General features: G+C 36.6%; 1 protein-coding gene and 1 non-coding gene across 11 annotated transcripts in view; both read left to right on the top strand.

Annotated features, from left to right (window-relative positions):
* The window catches only part of PTPRM (protein tyrosine phosphatase receptor type M), an 835,156-nt gene that overhangs the window by 426,138 nt on the left and 396,623 nt on the right, over positions 1-12,395 (top strand). The gene's annotated exons all lie outside the window — the stretch shown is intronic.
* LOC115835023 lies at positions 4,512-4,727 on the top strand. The gene has a single exon (XR_004029980.1). It is a non-coding gene; the product is annotated as a small nucleolar RNA U3 (small nucleolar RNA).

Raw genomic sequence — 12,395 nt, forward strand, 5'->3', positions numbered from 1 at the left:
TGCAAATGAAGAAACCATGAATGAGGTTCTTAATTTGCTTTTCTGCATCTTCCATGACCTTAAGAAGGATTTCATGAGAGCATTGGGGAAACTTTAAAAAAATTCTCTTTACAAACACTTTACACGTCACTCACTGTTAAACATGATTTATGTTGATAACTGTGCTAAAGTGAGAAATAATGCAAAATAGGGAAGGTCATGGTTGTTTTATTTAAGGGACACCATGCCTCTAACCACCTGAGGATTGTAGTGACCTTACCAGTAATGTCAATGGAATTATTATTATTTGTGACTAGAAAATGGCTTATGACTATAAAGAAAAGAGAGGAGAGAGAGAAGGAAAGCTAAAAGAAGGGAGGAATGGAGGGAGATGAGGTGGCAAAGAACAGAGGCAAATCTAAGGCAATCTTCAGAAGCAGTAAAGTAAAACAGAAATATTGGTTTGCAAGGCAGTAGCACATAATAGAATCTTAGGGTCTAATTTCATTAACATCCTTGCAGCAAATAATTTTCCTGAATGAAAGGAACCAGCTGCACAAAGCAGATTTACATTTTCAGTAGCAACCCAATCTAGCAACTTTGTGAGCATCTTAGGATTGGTTTAGTTTTAAACTAATAAAATCTTAGCTGCCTGACCCAGGAGAGCTTGTTCTCATTAGTAACTGACACAAAGGATTTTGCTGATTGTCTGCATAGTTTCTGATTCCCAGAAAAAAATGAGCAGTGAATGTTATAAAGGCCCATAAGTTATGGGATGTGAGTAGGAAGCCGAAAACTTAACGAGAAAACCGTAGGAAAGAACCCATCATGAGATACATGGATGATGTTTCAGATTCTCAGGAGATTAACAAAGTCTCTGGAGGTATTTATCCAATATGATGTTTCTTGGGCATAGGAAAAGCTTTTTAAACCATCGACCAGCCTCCAGAAAAAGATATATGATAAGGTAAAGAAAGTTAGTCAAAAAGAAAAAGAATCTGTGACTCCATTAAGGAACAAGAGCTACTTTGCGTAAAACTGATGTGTATTTTCCTCAGTACCATGCCCTGAGTGTGTAGGAGAGGGAGTTATTATAACCTCATTCCTGCTCCCACCAGAGTACCTGCACTAGAAACTGTTTTATCTTTTGGGGTTCTGGGTATGATCCTGTTTAACAAGATATTTTGACTACAAAAGTATAATTTTTTTGAACTATCTGCCTGTATCATTCACTTCTTTGAGCATAGAGGCAATGGAAAATCTTCTTACTACAATCAAATAGTTGCTTCATTAGAGAAGATTTATCCACAGAAATTGATGAGATTAAGTGTCAAAGCATTGTTGTTTCACTCAGTGCTTCTTTGAGGTTCAGAAGTACTTCCTTTGTACACTTAAATGGCAGAAGTGAGAAGCCAAACTTCACATTTGCTGATACCTCTAAATAGCTTTCTTGTAATCATCATCAGTAAACACATACAGGTTGGTAGACAGTAGATCCATGGACCAGGGGCAACAAAGAATTGTGCATGAATTTGTAGTTTATTTGAGAAACAAAACATTCACACACAGAAAACTGGTAGTACAGTACAGGAAGTCCTAACTTATTGTCATTGATAGGTTCTGGGAAACTATGACTTTAAGTAAAACATTGTATATCAAAACCAATTTTACCATAGGCTAATTAATATAAATGAGTTAAGTTACTATGTGATACTTCTGGTCAAGAAAACATCACCAATCTTCAAAATAAAGACCCAAAAACCTTCTAATATTATATTGAAACAAATGTGAGCTATGTGTAAATGTAAGAAAGATTAATAAAAACAAGTAAGACAATTATTTATTCAATTTTTGGTGAATCAGTGAATGATGGCAGTAGTAGTAGTAGTGGTGGGTTAAATCAAAGAATGCATATTTACAAACAAAGTTATTATGAGCATGTCTTACCATCCTATCACCACACAATTAAAAAAAATTAATGACATATCATAAAAAAGGATTCCTGGCACTGAAGAATTTAATGAATGAAATAACAATACAGTTGAGACCTTCAACAATGGATTAGATCAAGCAGAAGAAAGAGGGACTAAACTTAAAGATAGGTCTTTTGAAATAACCCAGTCAGACATAAATGAATGAAAAAAAGAATTTTAAAAAGAAAGCCTAAATGGCATATAGGACACCATCAAGTGAACAAACATTCAAATATTGTGAATGCCAGAGGAGAAGAGATAGAAAAAAGCATTGAAAAACCTATTAAACCTGAAAAAATAAATAAAAATTTCTTAAATCTTAAAAGAGATATAGACATCCAAATATAGGAAGCTTAAAGTTTTCTGAATATACTTAACTCAAAAGTCTCCTCTTTGAGGCACATTATAGTTAAACTGTCAGAAGTTAAAGAGAGAATTATAAACAATAGAAAGAGAAAAGCATCAAGTCGCATATAAGAGAATTCCCATCAGATTAACAGCAGATTTCTCAGCAGAAACCATATAGGTCAGGAGAAAATTTAGTGATATATTCAAAGTACTGAAAGAAAGAAAAAAACTCCTCATGAAGAATACTATATTCACCAAAGGTGTCCTTCAGAAAGTAAGGAGATGTAAAGTGTTTCCTAGACAAACAAAAACTGGTGGGATTTGTCACCGCTAGACTGACTATATGAGAAATGCTTAAGAGAGACCTACATCTGGAAGTGAAAGGATGCTCTCCATCACCATGAAAACACACTACGATATAAAACTTATTGAAAGAGCAGATACGTATATGAGAAACAGAAAGGAATGAAATGTTATTACTACAGAAAGCTACCAAATCTCAAAGGTAAACATCAGAGAGGAAGAAATGAGTAAAGGATTTACAAAACCAACAAAAAACAATGAAGAAAATGACAGGAATAAGTTCTCACCTGTTAATAACAACCTTGCATATAAACAGTTTAAATCTCCCAGTTAAAAGATATGAACTCACTGAATGGATAAAAGTATGTAATATAGCAAGACCCAACCATATTCTGCCCACAAGAAACTGACCTTACCTATAAAGACATATAGATTGAAAGTGAAGAGATGGGAAAAATAATTTATGCAAAAAGAAACCAAAAGTCTTCAGTAGTTAGTATACTTAGACAAACTAGAACTTTAAGTCAAAAAACATAAAAAGAGACAAGGTCAGTACATAATTATAAAGGGATCAATTCAGCAAGAGGATATAAATACACACACACACACACACACACACAAACACACACCTAACATTGGTGCACCAGATATATAAAGCAAATATCATTAGCGCTAATCGAAGAGATAGACTCCATTACAATAATAGATGGGGACTTCAACACCAAACTTGCTTGCAGCATTAGATAGATAACCTAGACAGAAAATCAAAGAAATATTGGACTTAAACTACCCTACGGACCACATGGACCTAGCAGACATTACAGAACCTTTCATCCAACAACTGCAGAGTACACCTTCTTCTCATCAGCACATGGAATTTTCTCCAGGTTATACTATATGTTAGGCAACAAAACATACTTCAATAAATATAAAAAAGTCAAAATCACTTCAAGTATTTTATCAGAACACAATGGAATAAAACTACAAATCAGTAACAAGAGAAATGTTGGAACCTGGAAAAATATATGAAAATTAAATAATACACTCCTGAATGATAATTGAGTTAATGAAAAAGTGAAGAAGGAAATAAAAAAAGTTGAAACAAATGAAAATGGAAAGACAACATACCAAAACCTATAGGATTTCACAAAAGCAGTTCTAAGAGGGAAGTTTATAGTAATAAATACCTACATCAAAAAGTAGAAAGATTTCAAATAACCTAATGATGTACCTCAAGAAACCAAGAAAAGCAAGAACAAACCAAATAAAAAATTAGTAGAAGGAAAGAAATAATAAATATCAGAGCAGAACTAAATGAAATAGAGACAAAAATAGAGACTAAAATAGAGATTAACAAAATGAAAACGTTGGTTTTCTGAAAAGATAAAATAGATAAACCTTTAGCTAGACCAAGAGAAAAACAGAAAAGACCCCCAAAAAAATTAGAACAAAAAGGAGACATTACAATTGATACCACAGAAATAGAAAGAATCGTTAGAGACTATTAGGAACAACTAACAACAACAGATTCCTGGACACATATAATCAACCAAGATAGAACAAGGAAGAAATAGAAAACCTGTACAGCCCAATAATTAGCAATGATATTGAATCAGTAATAAAAAGCCTCCCAACAAAGAAAAGCCCAGGATCAGATGGCTTTACCACTGAATTCTAGCAAATTTATTAATTAGAATTGAGACAGATTCTTCCACAATTATTCCAAAAATTTGAAAAGGAGAGAATTCTTCCTAACTCGTTGTAATAGGCAAGCATAACCGTGATACCAAAACCAGACAAGGATGTAACAAATAAGACAACTACAGGCATCATTATGATGAACGTAAGTGTAAAAATCCCCAATAAAATATTAACATAGTAAATCCAACAGCACATTAAAAAGTTATAAAGACTATACTTTCAGGGATCATTTCTATAGTTCATTACTAGAGAAGTTTCTGTGAGTGGGTAGAGCACTGGAAACCATGAGGAGAAGGCACAGTGTTCTCTCCTGAGCGTGAAGCTGACTCTAGGTGTTGCTTCACTGAACCTGCCATGTGCCATTGATGATTGTTCTTGTCTTCCTCTGGGAGAGTAAGATGGAGAGCATGCAGTCTGAGTGCTTCCCATTTTATTGTTGTGTACTAAGAACGGTGTTTTTGTTGTACATGAGGGTGGTAGCTTTAGCATTTAGCAGGCAAATTGTTTTGAGAACATGTCAAGTGAGAGCTTTTTTCCTTTGTTCTTTGCTTGCTGAAGGGATCCTTGTGGGGTGGGCTGCTTGGTCTGTCACATGGCTCTCAAAAATAGTTTTTCTAATTCCAGTATTCCTTGGTTTTTCTGGGCTTCTGAAGGTTTTTACTATGTAGTGATTTCAGAAAGTTCATTATTGCTTAGTCTACTGTGTTTAGTTCTCTTCAAGGTTTTGTAAAAGAGACAAAAGCTTTTATTTCTTGGTAGGTAAAGCATGTTGAAGTTATCCATTTACTCTTTTTTTCCTTTTTTTTCTTTCTCTTTCTTTCTTAAAAAAAAAAAAAAGATACACCATGATCAAGTGAGATTTATCCCAGGGAAAAAAGGATGGTTCAACATACACAAATCAATGAATGTGATACACTACATCAATAGTATAAAAGACAAAAGTCATATGATCATCTCTATAGGTGCAGAAAAAGCTTTTGATAAAATTTAATATCTCCTCATGATAAAGTCTCTCAACAAACTTGGACATACCTCAGAATTTGAAAGGCAATATATGACATACAGCTAACATCATACCAAACGGAATAATTTGAAGCTTTTCCTCTAAAATCTGGCACAAGACAAGGATGCCCACTTTCACCACTTTCATTCAACATAGTAATGGAAGTCATGGCCAGAGAAATCAAGCTAGGGAAAAAAAATAAAAGTCTCCAAATTGGAAAGGAAGAAGTCAGATTGTCCTTGTTTGCAGATGACATGATCTTACATTTAGAAATACCTTAAAAACTGTTAAAAAGCTATTAGAACATGTAATCAATTTCACTAATGATGCAGGGTACAATATCAACATAACAAAGGTTGGTAGCATTTCTATACATAAACAGCAAACAATCTGAAAATGAAATCAAAAAAGCTATCGCATTTACAGTAGTTACAAAAAAAAAAAAAATACCTAGGGATAAATTTAAATAAATGAAAGTTTTCTACAGTGAAACCTCTAAAACACTAATGAAAGGAATTGAAAACACCAAAAAATGAAAAGATATTACATGTGTATGGATTAGAAGAATTATTAAATAATACTCTTAAAATACCTGTATTACCTAAAGCAATCCATAGATTCATTGCAATCCCTAACAAAATACAAATGACATTGTTCACAGAAATAGAAAAACAATCCTGATATTCATATGGAACCACAGAAAATCCTGAATAACCAAAGCAATCTTAGCAAAAAGAACAAGGCTAGAGGCATCACACTACGTGATTTGAAAATATGCTACAAAGCTATCGTAAGCAAAACAGCATTGTGCTGCATAAAAACAGACACATAGACCAATGGAACAGAAGAGAACCTGTTAATAAATCTACATATTTATAGTCAACTCACTTTTGATAAAGGCTTCAAGAGCATATGATAGGGAGATGACAGTGTCTTCAATAAATAGTGCTAAGAAAACTGGATCTCTGCATGCAGAATAATAAAACTAGACCCCCATCACCAAATATAAAACTCAAATCAAAATGATGTAAAGACTTAAATCTGTGACTGAAACTATGAAACTACTTAAAGAAAATGTAGGAGAATTGCTTTGGTACATCATTGGTCTGGGCAAATATTTTTTGTTAAAATATCGAAAACACATGGGAACCAGAGCAAAAAATAGACAATTCAGATTTTTTTAAAAAGCTGCACAGCAAAGGAGACAATCAAGAAAGTGAAGAGACAACCTACAGAATGGGAGAAATTATTTGCAATCTATCCATTGGATAAGTAGGGATTAATAGCTAGAATATATGAGGAACTCAAACAACCCAACAACAATTACAAAAATCTGATTGAAAAATGAGCCAGTGACGTAAGTGGACATTTCTCAAAAGCAGACATACAAATGGCCTACAGCTGTACGAAAAAAATGCTCAACATCACCAATCATTAGAGAAGTGCAGATCAAAACCACAATGAGATAACTTTTCATCACAGTTAATGTGGCTATTATCCAAAGAAAAATATAACAAATACTGGCAAGGATGCAGAGAAAGGAGAACTCTCATGTCAATGTTGGTGGGAATGTAAATTAGTGTAGCCATTATGGAAAGCAATATAGAGGTTCCTCAAAAACTAAAAATAGAACTATTGTATAATCCAGCAATCCCACTGCTGGGTATTTGGGTATGTCGCAAAAGAAAGGAAATAAGTATATTGAAGAGAAATTTGCATTCTCATATTTATTGCAGTTCTATTTACAATAGTGAAGATAAGGAGTCAATCCAGTGTCCATCAATGGATGAACGGATAAGTAAAATATAGTGTATATACACAAAAGAATATTATTCCGCCATTAAAAAATGAAGTTTTGTCATTTGAAGCAACATGGATGAGCCTGAAGGACATTATGTTAAATTAAACAAGGCAGGCACAGTATCACAAATGTTACAGTTTCTACTCATATGTTGGAGCTAATCTCATGGAGTTAGAGAATAGAATGGTGGTTACCAGAGGCTGAGAAGGGTAAGGGGTTAGAGGGATGAAAAGAGATTGTTAATGGGTACAAAAATGCAGTTATCTTGAAGGAATAAGTCCTAGTCTCCAATATCATAGTAGGATGACTATACTTATCAATAATTTATTGTAATTTCAAAATAGCTGCAAGAGAAGATTTGGAATGTTCTCAACACAAAGAAATGAGAAATGTTTGAGGCAATGGAAGCCCCAATTACCCTGATTTGATTATTACACATTGTATACATGCATCAAAATATTACATGTACTCCACAATTTTGTGAAATTTTTATGTATCAATTTTTAAAAATTAAAACATGACACTATTAAAAGTATTCCCTTTATTCCTCATGAAGCTATTTGTGGACTAATAGGAAAAAAGCATTAAATATTTTAAATATAGAAAGAATATTCATATAGTGAAAAAAATTACAAATATGGCAGGCTCCCCAAGTACTTTTATACAGCATTTTTTTTAATGCTTTTTTGAGACAATCTTCCTGTGTTGCCCAGGCTGGAGTGCAGTGGCATGATCTCAGCTCACTGCAACCTCCATCTCCTGGGTTTAAGTGATTCTCATGCCTCAGCCTCCTGTGTAGCTGGAATTACAGGCATGTGCCACCACGCCTGGCTAATTTTTGTATTTTTAATAGAGACAGCATTTTGCCATGCTGGTCAGGCTGATCTCAAACTTCTGGCCTCAAGTGATCTGCCCACCTTGGCTTCCCAAACTGCTGGGATTACAGACGTGAGCCACTCTCCCTGGCCTGTACAGCATTATTTATTGTGCATTTGGATGATTATTGTATACTTTATGCATTTTTATAATTTGTATTCATTCCTTTTCCAACCTGCTTATTCCTGCTTAGCATCACAAGTAGTCAGAGCCTATATTGGCATCTCAGGACACAGGTGGGAACCGCCCTGGACAGGACGCCCTTCCACTGCAGGGTGCACTCACATAGCCCCACACTCACTTACAATGGGACACTTGAGAGAATCTCATTAACCTGTCATGCACATCTGTGGGATGTGTTAGGAAACCAACGTACCTGGAGAAAACCCTCACAGACATGGGGAGAATGCGCAAACTCCACACAGACAGTGGCACTGGCTGGAAATTGACATATTTTTCTCATTGGTGTTATAACCAGATGACATGGAGTGAGACAGTGTTATTGAGAACCTGGTATATAACCAGTATTTACCATAAGAGTCAAGTCAATGATACAGGCGATAGTACCAATATAGGCTAGGCAATTGGGGTGAGTCCTTTGAGAAAGCAAGCCTTGAGCTGGGCTTCCAGAAAGAAGGTACAATCCCTCTCTGAGCAGAGGCAAGTGGGATGGGATGCTAGGCACAGAAGACAGTACTGATGACAGTTTGCAGGAGGGACTTTCAATTGTTTAGGAGATAGTGGTAAGGTATTAGGTTGGTGCAAAATTGACAATGGCAAAATACACAATTACTTTTGCACCAACCTAATATAATATGTGGATTCTAATTGAGCATTTGTTTTGAAAGAGTAGTAACAGAGAAGGTTCCAAGATAGATGGATGCTCAAATGTGGGAAAGTTATTGTACTAGAGTTCTCCAGAGAAACAGAACCAATATGATATGTGTGTGCACACACACAAAGATTTATTATAAGAAATTGGCCCACATGTATGGAGGCTGGCAAGTCCCAAGATCTGCAGTTGGCAAAGTGGAGACCAGAAGAGCCTGTGCTGGTGTGGTTCCAGTTGTAAAGGCAGCAGGCTCAAGACCCAAGAAGAGCTGATATTTCAGTACATGTCTGAAGGCCAGGAAAACAAAAAGAAAAACAAAAAACAATGTCCCAGTTCAGAAGTGGTCAGGCAAGGGGAATTACCAGTCTTTTTGTTGTATTTAGCCTTCATTCTATTGGGCAAGGCCCACCTGCATTAGGGAGGGCAGTCTGCTTTGCTCAGTAACCTGATGCAGGTGTTAAACTCACCCAGAAGCGCCCTCACCAGAAACATTCTTCACCAGATGTCTAGGCTGCCTCTCACCTTGTCAACCTGACACATAAAATCAACCATCAGAATCATGAATGCCAGGAATTTACATTTAAATTGTAGATAGTTGAATATGTTGCTTTATTTAGGCAAAAGTCCACAGTTAGATAAACTGTCAGCAGATACATTTTTTAAGGTGATGTGTGTCTGTTGTTAATCATATCAATTTGTTTATTCCCCTCTTTTGATGTATAATGGTCTTACTATGTGCCAATAAGTGAATATATAAAATAATATGTTTGGATTTCTACCGGTGTATTTGAATTACAGAATTCTCACTTGGGGGCCCAGCATCAATTCATATTTACATGCCAAGATAATTGTTGATGTTGTAGAGAGGTGCTTAGTTAAGCAAAGAGATGAGCACATCTAAAGTCAAGCTGGCAATGGGACCCTTAGGAATAAATATTTATGTTCATGGACATTAGTCTAAAGTGGCATCTTTAAACCTACCTTTTTTGTGTGTGATAGAAACATAGAGTTACACCTTATGGTGACTGCCTCATCCGTTTCACACCATATATCATGAAGTCACAAGAAAAGAGAAGAAAATCAGTTCTGGATGGCAGTGCAGGCTAAATGTTCTTTCATAGGAAGTCAAGAAAGTAGCTTTTACAATTGCTAACATTTATGTGCTTTTCCAGAGACTTGTTCATATTCTTCTCCAGCAGTGGCAGGCACTTGAATAAACTACTCAATTTGGAACATAGCAAATGACTTCCTGGCCTATGAAGAATGATGGTGGCGATAAATGGGTGGAACATTGCAGGCACCTAGGAAAGAGAGCACCATTTCTAAAATGTTTAGTGAAAATAGCATTTTCAAGCAAACTGGAAATGTCTGATTGGGGGCAGAAGAGTGAGCAACTGCAGCTTTGAAGGAGAGCAGAGTAACGTGCTCCATTCAGCATGTGCCTGAAGTCATGGGTCCGGCAGCTGCACCACCTCTTGCTGTCTGTGACAGCATTGGCGAGGGGTCTGGATTCATTGCAAGTCTCTGCTGAGCAGGGCTGGCACATTTCTTTCCTGTGTCCTCTGTTAGGGGATACCGATAGACTTCTCGTAAACTCCAGGATGGAGCCTAGTTAGGCCTGTAAGTGCTAGTGTCTTTGCTGACAGAATTGCTGAGATAATTACTGCCACCTCCTCAGTTTTGTGTGTCACAGGCCATTGTCCAGTTATGGTTTCTCTGAAGTGAAATTTGGTGTATGTGAATGGGTGTGTGTATATCTGGCTTGAAAGGTGGAGCTGCTGAGAGTTTGGACTGCCACTCAGGCTAAAGATTTTCTGGTGCTAGGCAACTGGATGAAAGGTTTTTTTTTTTTATTTGCCCCTCCACCAGCCTAAATACACACTGGCTTTTGTGACTTTATAGAGTTATTCTCAGGTATGTATTCCAAAACTAGCAATAATTGTGAAGTGATTCCAAGAATCCAGTAGTTAAGTCTGTATGGCTCCCAAACCCATGTCCCCTTCTCTGCCTAATCTTTCTTAATAAAAAGCCAGTTGATAGTTTTTCTTTGCTGAGCTCTAGCAGCCAGTTGGCCTGGTGAGATTGAATAACATCAGGTAGCCATGTCAGGCATTTGGAAAGCCTGCAGGCAGAAGGCAGTAAGAGTGGTCTTACTGAACACATCATATTCTACCAATGTTAAGACATAGATTTATGGCCTCTAGCACAACATTCACTGTCAGCACCTGCTGTGTGTCGTAATTGATGTTTTCCTTTGGTTTCCTTGAACAGTTCTGCCTCAGCTAATGCCATTAAGTTTCAGAACTTAAAAAGAGTTATTGTTAAATGTGGAAAACTGCTCCTGATTATTTTGGCCATTAGATGACCACATGAGATGAGATCATAGAAAAATTGCAGGTAATCCATCCACTGACATTCACACTCTATCTAGATTTATGAAGCTCTCCCCCAAGGCAGAAAATGCATTTGGAAAGAGTGCCTAATAGACATTTAGGTGTCTGGATGCCAAATAGATGCATATATGCATAGTTTCTCTGTTTTGTTATTTCACTTCTGTTTCTAAAAACCTTGATAACATTTAGAAGCAAATGTTCAGAAGGGAATGAAGGTCCCGCCATCAGGACAAGACATTCGGGTAGTAGAGCACATAATTCCTTACCAGGTATGATTTGACCTGAACGCATGCTAACTCATTAGTACCCAACCAGCACCCCCTCTTGAGTAGGTTAGAAGTAAGCAAGACCTGAAACAAGGCAAAAGTCAGAACCATAGGCAGAAAAGACATAATGCCACATCCTTGGATGCCTGGTATGAGGATGCAGAATATTGGCAAGAAAGATCCATGAGTCTGGGAGAAGATGGGGACCCTGTTTTCTCCATCATTGTGAGAACCAGCTCTGCGTATTCTCCTGTGTCCATGATTGTCACAGGGTGGTCTCCAGACCAGCAAGCATCAGCATCCTGGAGAATGCAGACACCCAGGCTCCAACTCAGATGTATTGAATCAGAAACTCTTGAGTGGCAAGACCCAGCAATCTTGTTTTAACAAGTCTTGCTGGTGATTCTGATGCATTTTAAAGTTTGAGAACCAATAAAGTATCATCCCCAACAGAGGTGGAGTAAAGTGAATTTCACAGAACATCTCTCCATGATTGCAGTTCTCAGGCTGAGATGAAGGACAAGAAATGCTGATACATCTCTGCCCACTGATTTGACAACTTGAGAGACTAATGGGCTTTAGGAGTTCTTATATTTTTTTAATTCCAAATGTTTCGTTTTGATTAAAAACTGAAATATCAGAGAATTTTCTAAAAATTCTCTGTTAGGACCAAAAAGAAAATGAAATATACAAAACAGTCTGGCATTTGCTTTTGTGCTGTTACCCAGAGTGTTTCTCATTTTGCCATGGCTGAGAAAAAGTGTTGGTGATATAGTTTGGCAGTGTCCCCACCCAAATCTCACCTTGACTTGTAATAATCCCCACATGTCAAGGGCGGGGCCAGGTGGAGATAATTGAATCATGGTGGTGGTTTCCTCCATACTGTTCTTGTGGTAGTGAATAAGTCTCATGAGATCTGA

Source organism: Nomascus leucogenys, chromosome 4, assembly GCF_006542625.1.
Source record: "Nomascus leucogenys isolate Asia chromosome 4, Asia_NLE_v1, whole genome shotgun sequence".
NCBI lineage: Eukaryota > Metazoa > Chordata > Mammalia > Primates > Hylobatidae > Nomascus > Nomascus leucogenys.